The sequence below is a fragment of the Dama dama genome, chromosome 18, assembly GCF_033118175.1.
Source record: "Dama dama isolate Ldn47 chromosome 18, ASM3311817v1, whole genome shotgun sequence".
In the NCBI taxonomy this organism is placed as follows: Eukaryota; Metazoa; Chordata; class Mammalia; order Artiodactyla; family Cervidae; genus Dama; species Dama dama.
In genome coordinates, this window is record NC_083698.1 from 85,973,923 (window position 1) to 85,996,344 (window position 22,422).

A 22,422-nucleotide genomic window follows, 5' to 3' on the forward strand; every position below is an offset into this window, starting at 1 on the left:
ATCTAGCTACTTATCAATTTTTTTTTTTTAATGGAGAACCACTCCTGAAACTTTAGCATTGATTTAAATTGGCATCAGTGTTTAGATAAAATGTTCTCAATCATCCACACAAACATTTGCTAAAGTAGAACTTTACACTTGGTGGCATGGGACAAACAATATCCCCAGTCTGTAGTCTAATGACATCTTGAGTCTTGCAGAATTAAATTATTTGGAGTTACACTTTAAAACTGTAAGAAAACAGTAAATTAATTTAGGTATAAATTGTAAACCATATTGGGGCTGAGGGAAAGTAAAAGTTAGTGAGAAGTACTTGAGCCCTGTTAGAATAAGTTTGATGGTGATTCTTCATTTTCTGTAATATAAATGAATTTGGTAAAATGAGTTAAATTATGTGACAATTATCTATCCTAACCTGAAATTTTTTATGATCATAACCTTTATTCAGCATTAAATTTAATTTAAATTACTTATTAAGTATTTTAATATTTTTGAGTACCCCTTACCTGCTAGGTCCTGTGTTATGCATTCAGCAATCAAAGAGGAGCCTGAGCCAAAAAAGAGAGCTTATCAAAGATCTTGCAGTGTAGTATCAGAGAGAAATTAATCAAGCAAATATGTGAATAATTGTAAACATGGTGGTTCAGACAGTAAAGAATCTGCCTGCAATGCAGGAGACCTTGGTTTGATCCCTGGGTAGGAAAGATCCCCTGGAGAAGGGAATGACTACCCATTCCAGTAATCTTGTCTGGAAAATTCCATGGACAGAGGAGCCTGGTGGGCTACAGACTATGTGGTCTCAAAGAATCATACATGACTGAGTGACTAACACACAAACCATGATTGATCCTAAATAAAATCTGATATTTTGAGATAGTGATGGAGAGAAGAAAACCATAATTTATCTCCCTTTACTGGTAACATAAAATATAGAAAAGTACTGTTAGCCTCTGATTCTAAGTAGCAATTTTCTTTGTTACAGACAAAAAATAACAAAGCACCAAAATGAAACCTCAAACTAGCTATATAGTTTCATTTACTTACTAAGCTTCAAAAGTCCAATTATAAGAACATTGAGTAACTAGCTAAATAATCCAACAAAAGAAAAAAAAGAGAAAGAAAGAAACCCCAACAGTCCTGGTCAGACTATAAAGGGGAATTTTTAATTAAATTTTTTAAATTATTATATCACTCAATTACATTTGTATTCAGAACCTCACTATTAGTGAGGTTCACTAATAGTTCACTATTCAGATAGATAGTGAACTTCCATCTAATAAATTTGTATATATGTCTAAGCATTATATAGTGTGCAAAATCTAGTAGAAATCTGTAATTTGGAGATAATGATGATAATGAATAAATTCTATTTAGTAAAGACAATACTAATTGAAGACTTGCTACGTACAGCAGTTTCAGTCAGTTCAGTTCAGCTCAGTCCTGTCCGAATCATTGTGACCACATGAACCACAGCACGCCAGGCTTCCCTGTCCATCACCAACTCCCAGAGTTTACCCACACTCATGTCCCTTGAGTCAGTGATGCCATCTAACCATTTCATCTCTGTCATCCTCTTCTCCTCCTGCCTTCAATCTTTCCCAGCATCAGGGTCTTTTCAAATGAGTCAGCTCTTTGCATCAGGTGGCCAAAATATCAGAGTTTCAGCTTCCGCATCAGTCCTTCCAATGAACAACCAGGACTGATCTCCTTTAGGATGGACTGATTGGATCTCCTTGCAGTCCAAGGGACTCTCAAGAGTCTTTTCCAACACCACAGTTCAAAAGCATCAATTCTTCAGCACTCAGCTTTCTTTATAGTCCAACTCTCACATCCATACATGACTACTGGAAAACAATAGCCTTGCCTAGATGGACCTTTGTTGACAAAGTAATGTCTCTGCTTTTTAATATGCTGTCTAGGTTGGTCATAACCTTCCTTCTAAGGAGTAAGCCTCTTTCAGTTTCATAGCTGCAATCACCATCTGCAGTGATTTTGGAGCCCAGAAAAATAAAGTCAGCCACTGTTTCCACTGTTTCTCCATCTATTTGCCATGACGTAATGGGACTGGATGCCATGATCTTAGTTTGCTGTATGTTGAGCTTTAAGCCAACTTTTTTACTCTCCTCTTTCACTTTCATTAAGAGGCTCTTTAGTTCTTCTTCACTTTCTGTCATAAGGGTGGTGTCATCTGCATATCTGAGGTTATTGATATTTCTCCTGGCAATCTTGATTCCAGCTTGTGCTTCTTCCAGCCCAGCATTTCTCATGATGTACTCTGCATATAAGTTAAATAAGCAGGGTGACAATACACAGCCTTGACATACTCCTTTTCCTATTTGGAACCAGTCTGTTCTTCTATGCCCAGTTCTAACTGTTGCTTCCTGACTTGCATGCAGGTTTCTCAAGAGGCATGTCATGTGGTCTGGTATTCCCACCTTTTTCAGAATTTTCTACAGTTTATTGTTATCTACACAGTCAAAGGTTTTGGCATAGTCAATAAAGCAGAAATAGATATTTAGTTTACTAATATCAATTAAAAGCTGGACTGTAATATTTACATACACTGAAAATATAGTTTATGGACTTCTCATTATATGATCAGTATTTCTGAAATTACCTTTTTTCTATTTTTCCCCCATTGTTTAAGAAAATCCATAAGAATTCAGCTACAAAATCCATCAGTTTTTAAATTGCTGCAGAATGATTTATACATGTACTATTTCCTTTTTTATATTACAGTGATTACAAAATCAATACAATCAGATAACCTTCTTACATATTCTAGTAATAATTGGTCAAATGCCTTGAGTATCAGATTACATTTCATCTACTTTCAGAAGGATGTATATATATATATATATATATATAACTCCACTTATTTTAGTATTCACTTATTAGATTCATGGTCAGTTCTCAATTTTCCCTGTTCTATAGCAGCAGCAATTTTGCAAAAATAAAAATGAAGACAACCAGGATTCAACATTCTAAGGATTTTAAAATATATACTTCTGAATATATTGAGCATTGATAAGACGATATGTCAATTCTAGGATACAAATGAACTATCTCATTACACTGATGGCATCAAACAAGAAAGTCATCTGTGTACTTAACCCTTGCCCTACAAATGAAAAAGAGAGTTTCTGGGTCATAGAGGATCCAGCTGTGATTCATGTTGGAGAGTGTTTTGCCTATATTCTCCTCTAGGAATTTTATAGTTTCTGGTCTTACATTTAGATCTTTAATCCATTTTGAGTTTATTTTTGTGTATGGTGTTAGAAAGTGTTCTAGTTTCATTCTTTTACAAGTGGTTGACCAGTTTTCCCAGCACCACTTGTTAAAGAGGTTGTCTTTTTCCATTGTATATCCTTGCCTCCTTTGTCAAAGATAAGGTGTCCATAGGTTCGTGGATTTATCTCTGGGCTTTCTATTCTGTTCCACTGATCTATATTTCTGTCTTTGTGCCAGTACCATACTGTCTTGATGACTGTGGCTTTGTAGTAGAGTCTGAAGTCAGGCAGGTTGATTCCTCCAGTTCCATTCTTCTTTCTCAAGATTACTTTGGCTATTCGAGGTTTTTTGTATTTCCATACAAATTGTGAAATTATTTGTTCTAGTTCTGTGAAAAATACCGTTGGTAGCTTGATAGGGATTGCATTGAATCTATAGACTACTTTGGGTAGAATAGCCATTTTGGCAATATTGATTCTTCCAATCCATGAACACGGTATGTTTCTCCATCTGTTTGTGTTCTCTTTGATTTCTTTCATCAGTGTTTTATAGTTTTCTATGTATAGGTCTTTTGTTTCTTTAGGTAGATATACTCCTAAGTATTTTATTCTTTTTGTTGCAATGGTGAATGGTATTTTTTCCTTAATTTCTCTTTCTGTTTTCTCATTGTTAGTGTATAGGAATGCAAGGGATTTCTGTGTGTTAATATTATATCCTGCAACTTTACTATATTTGTTGATTAGCTCTAGTAATTTTCGTAGAGTCTTTAGGGTTTTCTATGTAGAGGATCATGTCATCTGCAAACAGAGAGAGTTTCACTTCTTCTTTTCCTATCTGGATTCCTTTTACTTCTTTTTCTGCTCTGATTGCTGTGGCCAAAACTTCCAAAACTATGTTGAATAGTAGTAGTGAGAGTGGGCACCCTTGTTTGTTCCTGATTTCAGGGGAAATGCTTTCAATTTTTCACCATTGAGGGTGATGCTTGCTGTGGGTTTGTCATATATAGCTTTTATTATGTTGAGGTATGTTCCTTCTATTCCTGCTTTCTGGAGAGTTTTAATCATAAATGAGTGTTGACTTTTGTCAAAGGCTTTCTCTGCATCTATTGAGATAATCATATGGTTTTTATCTTTCAATTTGTTAATGTGGTGTATTACATTGATTGATTTGCAGATATTAAAGAATCCTTGCATTCCTGGGATAAAGCCCACTTGGTCATGGTGTATGATTTTTTTAATATGTTGTTGGATTCTGTTTGCTAGAATTTTGTTAAGGATTTTTGCATCTATGTTCATCAGTGATATTGGCCTGTAGTTTTCTTTTTCTGTGGCATCTTTGTCTGGTTTTGGAATTAGGGTGATGGTGGCCTCATAGAATGAGTTTGGAAGTGTACCTTCTTCTGCAATTTTCTGGAAGAGTTTGAGTAAGATAGGTGTTAGCTCCTCTCTAAATTTTTGGTAGAAATCAGCTGTGAAGCCATCTGGTCCTGGGCTTTTGTTTGCTGGAAGATTTCTGATTACAGTTTCGATTTCCTTGCTTGTGATGGCTCTGTTAAGATCTTCTATTTCATTCTGGTTCAGTTTTGGAAAGTTATACTTTTCTAAGAATTTGTCCATTTCTTCTAAGTTGTCCATTTTACTGGGAACCCTCTTACACTGTTGGTGGGAATGCAAACTAGTACAGCCACTATGGAGAACAGTGTGGAGATTTCTTAGAAAACTGGAAATAGAACTGCCATATGACCCAGCAATCCCACTTCTGGGTATACACACTGAGGAAACCAGATCTGAAAGAGATACATGCACCCCAATGTTCATCACAGCACTGTTTATAATAGCCAGGACATGGAAGCAACCTAGATGCCCATCAACAGATGAATGGATAAGGAAGCTGTGGTACATATACACCATGGAATATTACTCAGCCATTAAAAAGAATTCATTTGAATCAGTTCTAATGAGATGGATGAAACTAGAGCTCATTATACAGAGTGAAGTAAGCCAGAAAGATAAAGACCATTATAACATACTCACACATATATATGGAATTTAGAAAGATGGTAATGATAACCCTATATGCAAAACAGAAAAAGAGACACAGATGTACAGAACAGACTTTTGGACTCTGTGGGAGAAGGCGAGGGTGGGATGTTTCGAGAGAACAGCATGTATATTATCTAGGGTGAAACAGATCACCAGCCCAGGTGGGATGCATGAGACAAGTGCTCGGGCCTGGTGCATTGGGAAGACCCAGAGGAATCGCGTGGAGAGGGAGGTGGGAGGGGGGATCGGGATGGGGAATACATGTATCTCCATGGCTGATTCATGTCAATGTATGACAAAACCCACTGCAATGTTTTGAAGTAATTAGCCTCCAACTAATAAATGGAAAAAAAGAAAAAGAAAAAGAGAGTTTCTTCAAAGTCTATGAGTTTATTAATTCTAGACACTCCAAAAAATAGTAATAATAATGGTACCCTGGAAAGGATAAGTTCAATCAAATAGAATTTTCCAACACCTACAGGATTGCTCTCTGAGTGATAAAAAGAAAAGTGCATTAAAAGCGTTGACCTCATCTATAATAGATTGTGAATTAAAATAAATGGAATAGACTGCAATTAAACATACTAAAGGTGATACAGTTGTGTAGTTTGAATTAACTTATGAAATACAAAAGTTACACATATCAATTCACAACATAGGAAAAAAATGTGTAGTGTAAATTGAATAACAAGGTCATTCTGGGAAATCTGCATTTTTCAAATAAGTGTTTAGTTGACAAAAATATGCCTCAACTACCTCCATGTGAAAGAGACTGAGCCTTGAACATTGGAGTAGAGGTGTCTTTTTGAATTGTGATTTTCTAAGGGTATAAGCCCATACTGATTTGTGCTGTTGTATGCTGGAAACCAACACAAAAGCAATTAATTTCCAATTAAAAAATAAAGTAAAAGAGTAAATAAAAAATAAGATAGAAAGATACTAAGCCATAGACTATAAAAAGCAAACCATAGCATTCAAGTGTTTTCTGCCAAGTAGCCTATAACCTTGACACATTTTACGTGAATGAGGGCTTCCCTGATAGCTCAGTTGGGTAAAGAATAGCCTGCAATACAGGAGACCTGGGTTGGATTCCTGGGTTGGGAAGATGCCCAGGAGAAGGGATAGGCTACCCACTCCAGTATTCTTGGACTTCCCTTGTGGTTCAGCTAGTAAAGAATCTGCCTGCAATGTGGGAGACCTGGGTTCGATCCCTGGGTTTGAAAGATCTCCTGAAGAAGGGAAAGGCTACCCACTCCTGGACTGGAGAACTCCACAGACTGTACAGTCCATGGGATCACAAACAGTCAGACATGACTAAGTGACTTTCACTTTACTTTCAAATGAAATTTCAATCTTTGCGCTAAATATGGACAGAAAAAGTATATATATGAATAAAAATTTGTTGCCATTCAGGATTTTATTCTATGACATCACATAAAATTGTCATTATAATGCACTATATTTATTTTCTAAATTTTTCTTGTTTCATAAGTACCAACTCTGTACTATATAGAAATAAAAATAATTAGGGAAATAAAAGAAAAATGTTATAAACATAATTGTACCATTGAATGATAAAAAGCAAAAGCTTTGAAATAAAAACACTTATTTACTTCTATTATCCATTAATACAAATAATTCAGAGTTCTCCAACAGAAAATAAGTTTTAAAAAGAATGAGTATAAATAGTATGATGTATGTGTGATAAACCATTCTATATATAAACGATTGAGAAAAGATTATATAGGAGATGTAGGAAAAGACTAATAGCAAGACATATAATTCAATTGTTCACATTGGTTGTTCTGCATTTAACAAAATTATTCCCAAGAATAAACAAATCATAATGGGAAAAATGAGAGACAGATTGAAAATGCAGAGATAAGGGAATAAATAAACATTGACAAGTTGTTAACATGGTTGTTTTACATTAAGAACGTTATTTCAAGTTTCAGCTCTGACATTTAAGGAGGTCAGAAGTCATCAACCTCATCCTTACAGTAAAAGCCAGAACACACTGAAAATCCCTGACTCTTCTTGGATCCACCAGTGCATCCTCAGTGCACGGAGGTGACAAGGCACACTTCCCTGCAAAAATCTGAAGAAGTAGATGCAACCAGAGAGACACAGAATAGACTTGTTTACATGGTGCAGACACTACTAGAGCCATTTACTAGTAGGAACACTAGAACGGCAATTTTTATGAATTGCTGGAGATTGAGGACTATGATTAGTGAGAAACCCCTGGGGACCTGTAGACTAAGAGGAGTTCTCGTATAGCATGGGTTTTTTCTTCCAGAAATTCCAGAAGGTTCCCACACTGAAAAACCTAGAAAAAATTCTTCATAGTTCTGATAGGAGCTGGAAGGGAATTTAAACTTTGATAATATGGCCCAGGGCTTCAAGGAAATTGATTGGGAATGCTGAAGCCAGAGAAGGGAATAGGGGTGAGGGCACTAAAGAAATATTTGTGAAAGTTACAACCTTGAGACACAGGCCTACTAAAAAATTGGATTTTTTAATTATAAAATTATTGAACATTTCACCCCACACCTGACTACCACATCAGCAAGGATTTAGTATAGTAATAATGGATTACAGCTAAAAGAGCTTACAATACACTGTCTCTGAAGAGTAGTATTTAGGGCGACAAACTCAAAAGGGAAGACAAAAATAAGGATACTAGGCACCCATAGCTAATGAAAACATTAAGCCTAAGTCCTAGCCAGATTTAAATAAATTCTCACAACAATGGTCTATTTACCTAAATTATAATTATCCAATAAAACATGTCTGGTTTTTGAAAAAAAAATTTATAAAGCAGGCCAAAAGATAAGACAGCTTAAGAGACAAAGTAAGCATCAGGCTCAGATATGACAGAAGTTTTAGAATAATCAGGCAAAAAATAAAATAACTATGATTAATAAGTTAAGGACTCTAATAGAAAAAAGTGCACAGCATGAAAGAGCAGGTATATGATATGATCAGAGAGATGGAAACTCTAAGAAAGACTCAAAAGAAAATGCTAGAAATCAAGCACACTTTAACAGAAAGGAAAAATGTCTTTGATGCATCAATAGATTATGGCCATGGAAAGAATCAATGGCCTTGATGATAGGTCAATAGAAACTTCCCTATTTGAAATGCATAGAGAAAAAGAATGGAAAACAGAAACCAGAAAACCAAAGCCAGAGAGAAATCATGCAAAACAGAAAAAAAGAAAAAATATTCATGCTATTTTCATAATAAGTAGACTTTAGAACAAGGATATTCATAAGGAATAGAGATAATTTAATAATTTTGACAATCTTAAATATGTATCAACAAAAGAGTGTTAAATATATAAGGCAAAAACTGATAGAACAACAAGGAAAAATAGACAAATCTGATTTTACGATTAAGACTTCAACACCTTTCCATCAGTAACTGATAGATTGTAAAAGCAGACAATTTGTAAAGACGTAGATGACCTGAACAGCACTGTCAATCAACGTAATCTAATTTATAGCAAAGCAATGCTCCATCTAACGATAGAAGAATATCTATTCTTTTCAACCTCACAAGAATCATTTCCTAAGAGAGACTACATTCTAGGCTATAAAGTAAACCTAAAAAATTTAAAATAATATGAATTATAATAAGTATCTTCTTAGGAACTATTGGAATTAACCTAGAAATCATTAACAGAAAAGTAGTCTGAAAATACCCAAATATTTGAATATTGACATCAATTATTGCAGAAAAACATTTCACAATACAACATCCACTCATGGAAAAACCTCAGCAAAATTAGAATTGATAAGAACCTTCTTAACTTGATTAAAAAAAATTCTACAAAAACCCTATTGCCAACATCATACTTAATGATGAGAAACTGGACATTTTCCTCTTAGATTTAGATTATTAATATATTTTGAAGGTAGATCTAACAAGGATATCTAGATGGACAGAATATAAAATATGTGATGAGTCAAAAAATTCAGAATTTTTAATTCAGGCAAGTGAAAAGAGAAAGTCCCTGTGTATTAAGGGAAACTTCTACCACTGAACCCATCAGGTGGCATAATTGGAGCTTTCTCTGCTTACTTCATGTCTCAACAGGCTCCTATCATCTGTGTGTGTCCATACCTCCTAGTTGTTTTTCCTTTCTGTGATTTACCTCTTACTTGTGGGAATTCTGAGGAGATGCCAAATAAATATTTATGCTCACTTGCCATTTTGAACTAGAAGTCCAATAGTTTTTCCTTACAATGTAGTTGATGGTGTCAATAGATGCACAAGTATATAAATTTGTCAAAGTTCATAAAACTAAATACTTGAAGTGTATGCAAGTATGTGCGTGCGTTTGTGTATGTACACACACACACATAGTATGTAAGTTATGGTTCAATATATTTTATTAAAATAATCAAATAGAATAGATGGCAGGCTTAGTAGGACAGTTATTATTAGGCTCTAATGATAATCAATTCACCAATATGAATAAAGAAGTGACTTGTAAATAAGTTTGGTTATTTTTCTCTAGCTTCTCAAAAAGAACAGAGTGATAGGTAAAACACATTTCTCTTCTTTCAGAATTCATAGTTTTCTCTTTGAGATCTGCACAAGTGGTAACTGGTGATTTAGGTGATAAATGCTCACTCATCTATCACAGTGCTCAGCTTTCAAGGCTTTGCCAACATAACTCAGTAGGGAAATAGCAAAAGAGGTAAACCAGTTTGTTTTATTAAAGAAACATAATTCACATGTAATGCTCTAACTTCAAATAGGTAACTCTGAATTACTTGTTAAGAATTATACTTTATGAAATTAAAATTTTCTATAGCACATCAATGGAAAAAAATGTTCGTCCTTCAAAATGCATCATCTTTTCACAAAAATCATACAGTCTTCTCTGAGTTTATCATAGAAACCCCTTCCTGTTTCCATCTGGCAACAGAACCTTTCTTTCTAATACATAGCATGCTCAGTATGGTTTGATTGGCACTGATACTCTTATTTCCCAGGAAAGGGACAGGATCAGACCTGGCCATTTACAATACGGCACCTGAATAGCTGCCATTGTCACCAAGAAAAAGATGCAAAAGAGGAGTTTGTGATATAATTTGAACTCCTCAATTATTATATCAGTACTTGAAAGGTCCCAAAAGTTCCTGGTTAAATGACTTAATAAATCCTTACCTCTTTAATCTATGTTGAGTTGGGTTTCTTCCAGTTACCAACAAAATTTAGTGTATAGATTCCTGTGGTTCATGTGTCAATGTTGTGAAGGCTGTACGTAACATAAATACTTGAAACATTCAGAAGGACACATTAGAAACTCTCATTTTGTGTTTCCCAAATATATTTGACAAAAAAAAAAAAAAATTGCCCTTCTTTTTTCCCCCCAAAAAGACTATATTTGTATTTTACAAGGCTAGTTTTTGACATTAACATTAAATTAAATAATTTAATAAATTAGAAGATGCTTGCTCCTTGCAAGGAAAGTTATGACCAACCTAGACAGCATATTAAAAGACAGAGATGTTACTTTGCTGACAAAGGTCCGTCTAGTCAAAGCTATGGTTTTTTCCAATAGTCATGTGTGGATGTGAGAGTTGGAATGTAAAGAAACCTGAGCACCAAAGAACTGATGCTTTTGAACTGTAGTGTTGAGACGACTCTTGAGAGTCCCTTGGACTGCAAAGAGATCCAACCAGTCCATCCTAAAGGAAATAAGTCCTGAATATTCATTGGAAGAACTGATGCTGAAGCTGAAACTCCAATACTTTGGCCACCTGATGTGAAGAACCGACTCATTTGAAAAGACCCTGATTCTGGGAATGATTGAAGGTGGAAGGAGAGGGGGATGACAGAGGATGAGATGGCTAGATGGTGTTACTGATGTGATGGACGTGAGTTTGAGTAGGTTCCGAGAGTTGGCGATGGACAGGGAAGCCTGGCATGCTGCAGTCCATGGGGTCGCAAAGAGTTGGACATGACTGAGCAACTGAACTGAACTGAGTTTTCGACATGACATTCTTTCATAAAGTGATGGCTTTTAGTGGTGTTTTTAAATGTAGTCAGTGCAAAGAAAAAATTATGTAAAGAATGTAAAAGAAAATATTACTTGGTTCTAATAGTTATTAATTGAGATAAGAGTGGAATGAAAAGTGAGGTGCTCTATTCCATATATAAAACCATGGAAATAGTTATTCTTAGGTGGCCCCTCATAGAGCAAATTGATCATCTTTAGTAGTAACCCGAAAGGCTACTGATAAATGAGACACTGAAGAGATAGTGGACTATCCAGATCTCCATAAAACTACTTGGGAAACCTTATGAACATAGGACTATAACAGGATTGAATTCAATATTATACTGTTTATGATTTTTCTGTCCTGGAAAATTCAATGGTCAGAGGAGCCTAGCTCGATGGACTACAGTCTATGGAATCACAAAGAGTCAGACAAAACTGAGCATGCAGGCACACACATCCATATTCATGAAGGATATTGGTCTATAATTTTCTTTTCTTATAATGTTTTAGTCTAGTTTTAGTGATATTTTCATCATTTTTAAAAAATATTCCCTCTCTTGTGTTCTGAAACAGACTAGAGATTGTACTATTTCTTGATTTTTTTAAAAAATTGTCTTGCTAAACTATGTTAGCACTTTAATTTTCAGAAAGTTTTAAATTATGAATTTAATTTTTGTGATAGGTATAAGATTATCCAGGTTGTCTATTTCTGGCTGAGTAGGTTTTGGTAGTTTTCTCAAAGGATTGGTCCTTTCTGTCAAACTTTGACAATGCTTTCTGTAGGATTCTCTTACTTTCTTTTTCATGTCTGTGTGGTTTGGTGATGTCTTTTTTCGATACTGCTGTTAGACATTTTTGTCTAATCCTCTTTTACCTGGATCCTCTGTCTAAAAGTTTACCAGCATCCATGATCTATATCTAAATTTAACGTGCTTTTTTTTGTAGGTGGCATAACATAGGATCTTTGTTTTTGCTACGGTCCTCCAATCTTTGCTCTTTAAATGCTACACAGAGCCTTTACATTTAAAGTTATTATTGGAGTAATTAAATTAAAAATTTAGCATTTTTCTAGCTACTTTCTATATGTTCCATTTGGTTTTTTTTCTATTATCCTTTTCTAACTTCTCTAAAGTTAATTTACTATTATGATCACAATTTATCTTCTATTTTATCTTCTATTCATTACTGCAAGATTTTAAAAAAATATGAATATTTATACTACTGTAATTGATAGACATCTTTAACTAATCAAAGTATACCATCAAATACTATTATGTAGATTCTCAGGTAGTGTGAGCTTCTCACTACATTATATTTTCAATTCCTTCCTCCTGTCTTTTCTGCTATTGTTTCTATACATTTTATTTTTCTGTGCCATAACCCATAGCAAACTACTGTTTTGTTTAGATACTTTTTTAGATCACATAAATAATACCTTAAAATTTAAGAAAGTAGGGAAAACCACTATTCCACTCAGGTATGACCTAAATCAAATCTCTAACAATTATACAGTGGAAGTGAGAAATCGATTCAAGGCATTATTCTGATAGAGTGCCTGGAGCACTATGGATGGAGGTTCATGACATTGTACAGGAGGCAGTGATCAAGACCATCCCCAGTAAAAAGAAATGCAAAAAGGCAAAATGGTTGTATGAGGAGGCCTTACAAATAGCTGAGAAAAGAAAAGACATGAAAGGCGAAGGGGAAAAGGAAAGATATACCCACTTGAATGCAGAGTTCCAAAGAATACCAAGGAGAGATAAAAAAGACTTTCTCAGTGATCAATGCAGAGAAATAGAGGAAAACAATAGAATGGGAAAGATTAGAGATCTCTTCAAGAAAGTTAGAGATAACAAGGGAATATTTCATGCAAAGATGGACACAATAAAGGGCAGAAAGGGTATGGACCTAATAGAAGCAGAAGATAGTAGGAAGAGGTGGCAAGAATACATGAAAGAACTATACAAAAAAGATCTTCATGACCCAGATAATCACAATGATGTGATCACCCACCTACAATCAAACATCCTGGAATGTGAAGTCAAGTGGGACTTAGGAAGTATCACTATGAACAAAGCTACTGGAGGTGATAGAATTCCAGTTGAAGTATTTCAAATCCTAAATGATAATGCTGTAAAAGTGTTGAACTCAATATGCCAGCAAATTTGGAAAACTCAGCAGTGGCCACAGGGCTGGAAAAGGTCCGTTCTCATTCCAATCCCAAAGAAAGGCAATGCCAAAGAATGTTCAAATGACTACACAATTGCACTCATCTCACACTCTAGTAAAGTAATGCACAAAATTCTCCAAGCCATGCTTCAACAGTACTTGAACAGTGAACATCCACATGTTCAACCTGGATTTAGAAAAGGCAGAGGAACCAGAAATCAAATTTGTAATATCCATTGGCTCATCAAAAAAGCAAGAGACTTCCAGAAAAACATCTACTTCTGCTTCATTGACAATGCCAAAGCCTTTGACTGTGTGGATCACAACAAACTGGAAAATCTTAAAGAGATGAGAATACCAGACCACCTGACATGCATCCTGAGAAATCTGTATGCAGGTCAAGAAGCAACAGTTAGAACTGGACATGGAACAAAAGACTGGTTCCAAATCAGTAGAGGAGTACGTCAAGGCTGTATATTGTCACCCTGCTCATTTAACTTATATGCAGAGTACATCATACAAAATGCAGGGCTGGATGAAGCATAGGCTGGAATCAAGATTGCCTGGAGAACTATCAATAACCTCAGATGTGCAGATGATATCACCCTTATGGCAGAAAGCAAAGAATAACTAAAGAACCTCTTCAACAAAGTGAAAGAGGGCAGTGAAAACATTGGTTTAAAACTCAACATTCAGAAAACTAAGATCATGGCATCTGGTTCCATCACTTCATGGCAAACAGATGGGGAAACAATGGAAACAGTGACAGACATTATTTACTGGGCTCCAAAATCACTGCAGATCTTGACTGCAGCCAAGTAATTAAAAGATGCTTGCTCCTTGGAAGAAAAGCTATGATCAACCTAGACAGCATATTAAAAAGCAGAGACATTACTTTGCCAACAAAGGTCCAGAAGTCAAAGCTATGGTTTTTCAGTAGTCATATATGGATATGAGAGTTGGACTATAAAGAAAGCTGAGCACTGAAGAACTGATGCTTTTGAACTGTGGTGTTGGAGAAGACTCTTGAGAGTCCATTTGACTGCAAGGAGATAAAACCAGTCAACCCTAAAGGAAATCTGTCCTGAATATTCATTGGGAGGACTGATGCTGAAGCTGAAACTCCAATACTTTGGCCACCTGGTGTCAAGAACAAATTCATTAGAAAAGACCCTGATGCTGGGAAAGATTGAAGGCGGGAGGAGAAGGGGATGACAGAGGATGAGACAGTTAGAAGGCATCACTGACTCTATGACTTGAGTTTGAGTAAGTTCCGGTATTTGGTGATGGACAGGGAAGCCCAGCAGGCTACAGTCCATGGGGTTGCAAAGAGTCAGGCAAGACTGATCGACTGAACTGAATTGAAATAATACCTTATACTTTTGTTATTTAATTTTGTTTCATCTATGTGTTTGTGTAGATTCTAGTTTCTGTATAGTAACTTAATATTTCTTTTGGCAAAGGGAGAAAAACTTCCTTTAAAATCTTCCTTTAAAGAGTCTACTGGGAAATATCTCAATTTTTATTTCATTTAGAAAATACTTTCAGCTTCTTTTTGAAATCATAGTTTTACTGGGTAAAGAATTCTGCATTGGCTGAATTTTAATTCCCCTAAGCACTTTTACCAGTTTCTCCAGTGTCTTCTGGCTTGCATGTTTTCTGATCCAAAGTCATCTATCTCTCTCACCTCATTAACTTTTGAGACTGTAACTTTGGTTGAGTCTTAGGAGAGCCTGGGAGGTATTCCAAATTCTGCTGTCTGTTTGGCTTATGGGTCTTCCTTTATCTCGTACTAGTTCACAGGTGCCTCCCCTTATTTGTTAACCACTGGGGCTGAATTGTCTCATTAGTGAGCAGCTATGGCTTCCTGGTTAAGAGGCTGCATCCTGCCTTTCCCTTCATGGGAATGTCTCCTTATATTTTTGGCCAATGGGATGCCCTGTATCCTTCACTCTCAGAAAAAAAAAAAAAAAAAATATATATATATATATATATATATGTGTGTGTGTGTGTGTGTGTGTTTTACAATATGGGAAAATTTATAAACATATTGTGGTTTATTAAGCCATAAAACAGGTTACTAATATAATTCATTGGGCTTCCCAGGTGGCTCAATGATAAAGAATCGACCTGCAATGCAGTAGATGTGGGTTCCATCCCTGGGTCAGGAAGATCCCCTGAAGAAGGAAATGGCAACCCATTCTGGTATTTTTGCCTGGGGAATCGTATGTTCAGAGGCATCTGGCAGGCTATCTTCCATAGGGGCGTAAAGACTCAGACGTGACTTAGTGACTGAGCAAACACACAGTAGAATTCTCTAACCTCTTAATAGGACTGCTAGATCATTGCAGTTTGTCACTGAGCAGTCAAAGTTTTAGCGAACAAGTCATCAGTTTGATAGGCACCCTTGGAAGGATGGGGCAAGATGTTCTTTGCTATCCCAATATAAAAGTATGATTTTTGTTTTTCTGGGTTTTCTGTTGCTGTTATTGTGTCACTAAAATTTTTGCTTTTTGCATTTTCCTACATTCTAACTGGAAGTTAAAGTCCAAATTATTTTAAATGAAGTACACAGAGGACTCAGGCCAGATGGTTGCCAACTGGGTACTGAATTTCGTTTTTCTGATTCCTTGAAAAGTCCTTTTTTTTCCAATCAATACCACTGATGAATTTAAAATAAAGCTAAACAACTTCAGGAACCCCAGCCACATTCACAACCAAAGCAGCAATGTGATCAATTAGAGCTAAGCAAAGGTATCTGAGTGCTGTGTTTTTCAGAATTTTATTTCTTACCTGTGTACAGAGAATCTATCATATTTAAAGGAGGTCTCTAAACTGCCCTCAATTATCTAAGAACTCATTGGCATGCTTACGTGGTTGTCACCTCAGCCTCACAATGAATAATATTGTCAGTCAAAACAGACTGTTTTATAAATTGTCTCTTTAGACATTGCTAATAAAAGGAGGAATTGTAGAAAACCAAGCTCTAGATATCAGATATCTTTATTCTTTTCCTAAAGAAAGAAATCTTTTCAGATACCTGTCAAAAAGAGCATGTTGGTATATCTTTGATATATAGCTCATCGTATCTACTTGACAATTCAAGAAGGATGAACACAATACTCGATAGAAATGAATTATTTCAGCATTTCTCAGTTGGAACACAGTTTAGAATATGACATTACTGCTTCAGTTAATTGATCTTTCATTTTAAAGGACAAAATAAATGCACGACTGATTAATACAGCATTAGTGTTCTTAATAGTATTTAAACAATGGCTCTCATCCACTTAGTGAATTCACTAAGATAAAATGGAGATATGTTCTATGCTGAATGCACATAAAGAGAATTATATTTGATTACAAGAGGGAAGTATAGTGTTTTTAAAATATATCTCTTTGTTTCTTACATTCTCAAACGAAATAATTATTTCTTTAAAAGCATAATTTAGGTTAAATATGCTAGGGGTGAGGAATTGTAAACAAAAAACTAGATGTTATTATTATTATTGTTTTTACTTATTTTAACTTTTTTTAAAGAAAAAATAATTGATCACCCTGGACAGTATTCTGAAGTTTATTGTTTTGGAGAAGAAATCAAGCAGTCAGGTTATAGGTAGAACTTAATGATTTTTTAATCATTTATTAGTTTTTACTATGTACAAGTCACTGATTGTAGGGTTTTATATTAATTATATTGTTTATGTAAAAGACATGATGTCAGTTAATTACTTTTGAAAGTGGGTGGTGTCCTGGTAAAGGAAAAATTTGTTATGGAGATAGGGAAGTAGCACAGATAATAAGTAGGTTTGAAGACAGGTGTTGAGGAGGTCAGCATCAAAATGCTTTAAAATTGTGCTTTTTTATATAAAAAGGTAGACTGTTAGGGAAAATTGTCACCATATAAAAGGAAAGATGATTTAAAAATAGTTGCATAAAGATAAAATAATTTCTCAAGCATTTTTGAAAAGCAAGTTGTATCTGGCCTTTTATAAATGGTATTTTAAACAAGAACTTGATTTCAAATCTACCATCTTTTTTTAAATGAAACAAATTACATGGAGAAAACATTATTTTGTGATATGGGGAGTTCTCATTAAAGTATTCTAGCTCTTTGGAAACAAATTAATCACTTATCACCTCTTTCAGAGGGATTTTGATAGGTTCTGACAGATTACAAAATAGTGGTCTCAAGACAATTGTGTTTCAATTGGGAGATCAGAGCTTAATATGATGAATTTATGAAACATCCTATAAGTTTCCCTGGTGGCTCAGATGGTAAAGAGTCTGCCTGCAATGCAGGAGACCTGCGTTCAATCCCTGGCTCGGGAAGATCCCTTGGAGAAGGGAATGGCAACCCACTTCAGTATTCTTGCCTGGAGAAGTCCATGGACAGAAGAACATGGCCATGGAGTCGCAAATAGTAAGACATGACTAAGTGACTTTCATCACTCACATAGCTACTCAAAATATTTCACAAGTGAGAATATAAGAAACTGCTGAGTGCAAATGTGTGAACAGAGAGTGCTATGGGTTCTGGACTAGCCAGCAGGTACTTCATAGCATGAGGGAGTCAAAATAAATTTTAAATATAGATATTAGAGGAAAGAAAGATTTTTCTGTTGTAGGGGACCCAGCAAGGATATATAGCAATGTGTTTTTTATTTCTCAAAGCTCTTGATTGTAGTAAACATAATTGAAAATCTGTAAACTACTAAATTTATTTTAAAGTTAAACTGACATATGTAAATTTACTGTGGCTGTCATTTGATTTTAAGTAAAGAACATTTTTGTATATTCTCATTATCATATCTGATGAATGGTTGTATAAAAAACAATTAGGAGAGAGCTCAATTTAGAATACCAGTTTTCTTGTATTAAAAGAAATGTTATATTAGGTACAGAGTTTGGCAGTCACCTTCACTCTTTAATATGTGAAATAGTGTAGAAAGTTTCATCCACTACTTTTTTCCATGACTGAATTTGTAAGATTTTAAACTCTTCCTTGTTTTTTGCTACTTACATGGATGTTCTAGAACTGCATACAGACCAAGATTTGAAATAATATCTAAACTAAGACAGGAAAATTTATTTAACTATGAAGTCTACATATTAGGAGAACAAAAGAACATATTCAGATTGAGTTATGGACACAGTAGGTTTGAATTGTCTAATTAAAGGAAGAGTCTCTGCATTCACATTTCTTCTCTTTCACAACCCCTTGGATATCAATATGTAATCTATATGATACAGAATTGGTTTTCTGATTCTTTTTCCTTTTTTAAATTGGAAGTTGGTTGAGATTGAGAAAAATACCATATCAGTATAAGTCATATCAGTAAGGAGAAAACAAATGAATAAAATTGCAGTTTTTCCAGTAGGACAAATTAAGTCATATTTTAATGCCAATCAAAGTTCTGATTACTAGATTAGCCAGTAAAATGACAAAAGTTTAAAAAGGTGATAATATGCATTCCAATTTTAATATCCCAGATCTCTGAGCCAATACTATTATAATGGAAGTATGTTAGACCCAAAGTCATAATACTGAGATTTTACGATGTCCTGGGTTTCCTTAGTCACTGAATGACTCTGAATTTGATTTTTCATTTGCATAATTATGCACTTCATCATTTGATACATTCATACCAATTTATTTGCATATGTTAAATGAGATAATATATGCAAAGTTAAAGGTTCCCAGACAGAAAGAAGCTTCTTTCTTTAAGACATTTGTGTATAGAAGTGAACTACATCTCTTTTGAACTTCCTGATTATTAAAATTTGTTTTTCATTTCCAAAGTTGTTCTTATCTCAAGCCTTCAGCTTTGGAATGATAGTATTTTGTTGTGTTTATCTTTTTCTATTATTTTGTATGACTTTTTTATTCATTACATTGCTTTCCTCTCAGAATATTTATAAACTGAGCTAGTGAAAAGTTCAGTATAAGTAATACATCTATAACAATTTATTTTTATACTGCACTGATAGGAAGATGTGACTTCCACTTCCTTTATGAAAGATGATTATTTAATACCTCACACTTCTTCCATATTAATTATGAATGTACTCAGCAAATAAAATGAAGGTAGAAGTAATTTTAAAAAGTTTTAATCTGGGAATAGGCCTGAGAATGGGAAGAAATGAAATGAACTTGTGGTGCTTTAAATTATAAGTTTTTCTGTGCTTTTATAAGTATCTTTTTACCTGCTTGTACTACTTTGGCAAAAATAAAATGTAGAAATAATATGAAAAATGAAAAAAAAAAAAAGCTTTCCTATTTTAGAAAACTTCACCATTGATCAGGTTGCATAAACCTAGCACTTGAATTATTATGATATGAATCAGGCAGTAATTACAGGACACTTGGTGTGTTTGGAGAGGAGTGAAGACAATTTTGTTTATGGCATTTATTTACACAAGGACAAACATTGTAGAGCTTCACTTATCAGTCTTAACTATTTTTATCCTTAATCTATTCAGAAATAGTTTAAGGTAGAAGGACATATAGAGATATTTAACTCACTTCAACAGATCATTTATTTATCACCTACTGTATGTGGTCTATTGTACTGTCCTGGGTATTAGAGATACAGAGATGAAAAGTCATGATCCACAGCCCCTAGGAACTTAATAGAGAAAAATACAAGGAACTGTGCAAGTTGCCATTTTGTCATCTATATTTCATGTTACCTTCAGAATCCCACAGAAAATCTGAACTGCTATGTGATGGAAAGAGAAGGCCAAAGGGATACTGCGATAGATGAGATGGTTACTGAAATGGGAGAACTGACATTAGGGGGATATGTAATCCCTGGAAAATGAGAAATTGACAAGCTATGTGAAGAACCAAGAGAAGACCGAGTACAGAACACTCATTAATTTCCCAGTAATTAATACCTTTAAGATATCCAGGGGAAAAATGAAGACCAGCATAGCTCATGGAGAATAAATCTAGAGAGGTATGAAAGGAAATCTGAGAGATAGGCAGGGTCCAGGCTCTTCAGGACCATGGAGGCCATGACAAGGACTTTTGATACTATTCTAGGGGATATGAAAAGACAGTGGGGAAGAAAGGGTTAAGGTTTAGTGTTAATTCAAAAGATGACACTAACTGTAGTGAGGGATCTGACTGGCTGGGGATATGAGAAAGCAAGAATTTCAGTTAAGGCATATTGCCTTTAGTCGGCCATACTGGTTAGGACAGTATAGCCGATCCTGTGATAACAAACACCACCAGAGTATCAGTGACTTATGGCAACAAAGGTTTCAACAAAGGTTCACTCACACAGCATTTCTATTGCGGGTTGTTGCGTACAAAGGTTTCTGTGTACAAAGACATCATCCTTGGGCTGGGGTCCAGGCTGATGAAGCATATATTCTCTGACACATTGTCAGTGACTGATTCGAACGGGAAAAAGACAGGGCAAAGCATCATTATCTCTTAAAACTTCTGCTAGAGAGTGGCAGGTCTCACCTCTGCTCACATTTCATTTGCTAAAACAACCATGTGGTGAAACCTGCCTTCAGTGGGGCTGGGATGTATAATTCTTGCCCAGGTTAGAGAAATGGATATTGATGAAAAGCAGTGTTGTCTTGGCTTTGCTCAAGGTAATGACCATGTGATAGAAATAAATGAAAATATTCAAGATATATATTTGGAACTTGAGCTGAGAGGACCTGATGAAGAATAAGAGAGTAGAAGGAAAGAGCTGAGCCAAGAATGAATCCTTGGCTTGAATATCTGTAAAGATAATGATAGGTCCATTAACTGGTGGTGAAAAGCCAAGGTTAGAGAATGAAGGAAATATCTGTTAGATTCCATCATGTCTGAAAGATAGACAACTAGAAGATCATTTTATATCTGTCTGTTTATTTCTTCAGTTCTGATCTCTTCTCTGGCTCCACATTTAATATCTTACTTCAGAATATCATTAGAATATGATATTTAAGGCCATGAGACAGAATGAGATCAGTAAAAAGGACAGTTTATATAGACAAGGAAAGAGGACTCAGGAAACAATGCCTGAAGCATGCCCAATTTACAGAGAACAGGGAGAGCAACTAGAAAAGAAAATTGAATTGTAGCTATCAGCTTAAAAGGATGAAAGCCAAAAGAAAACCAGAGAACAGTGTTTCAAAAAGAAAGGATAAGCCCAATGAGTGAAAATGCTACTGTAAGACCAGGAAGATGAGAGCAGAAAAAGCCACTGCATTTAGCAACACAGAAGGTATTGACAACTGTGACAAAAGCATTTCTAGTGGTTCGGAGGGAAGGGTTTGATCTAGATAACGTGGATACACAAAACATTAGAAGACATAAACCAACTCACAGGTGATATTTACATCCTTGAGATTGGATTAACTCATCCATAAAAAATATTTAGAGAGTGAAGGCAAATTGAGCAGAGTTTAGAAAGCTAAATGAAATGAGTGGAAGTTGCTCAGTCATGTCCAACTCTTTGCGACCCCATGGACTACACAGTCCATGGAATTTTCCAGGCCAGAATACTGGAGTGGGTAGCCTATCTCTTCTCCAGCAGATCTTCCTGACCTGGAAATCAAGCCGGGGTCTCCTACATTGCAGGCAGATTCTTTACCATCTGAGCTACTAGGGAAGCCCCAGAAAGAAAAGAGGCACTAATATGTAAGAGGAAGGAAGAGGACGATAGGGAGACAAACAGCATGAAAATAGAAGAGAGAAAATAATTAAGAAAATTTAAGTAATATACTATCAGAAACCAAAAGAGTAGAAAGTTTCAGGAGAAAGAGAATAAATGAAAGTGTTGTAAGTGAATCACAATTAGGTAATCAGTGGAACTGATTATCAATGTGTATCGACTTAGAAACAGTACTTGCAGTTGGATGAGGCAGAGCTCAACTTTGGCTGTTGGAGGGTAAAATTAGAGCAGATATTCAGCACAGATAAACCTGGAAGAAGAAGCCAGCAAAGACTGGTTT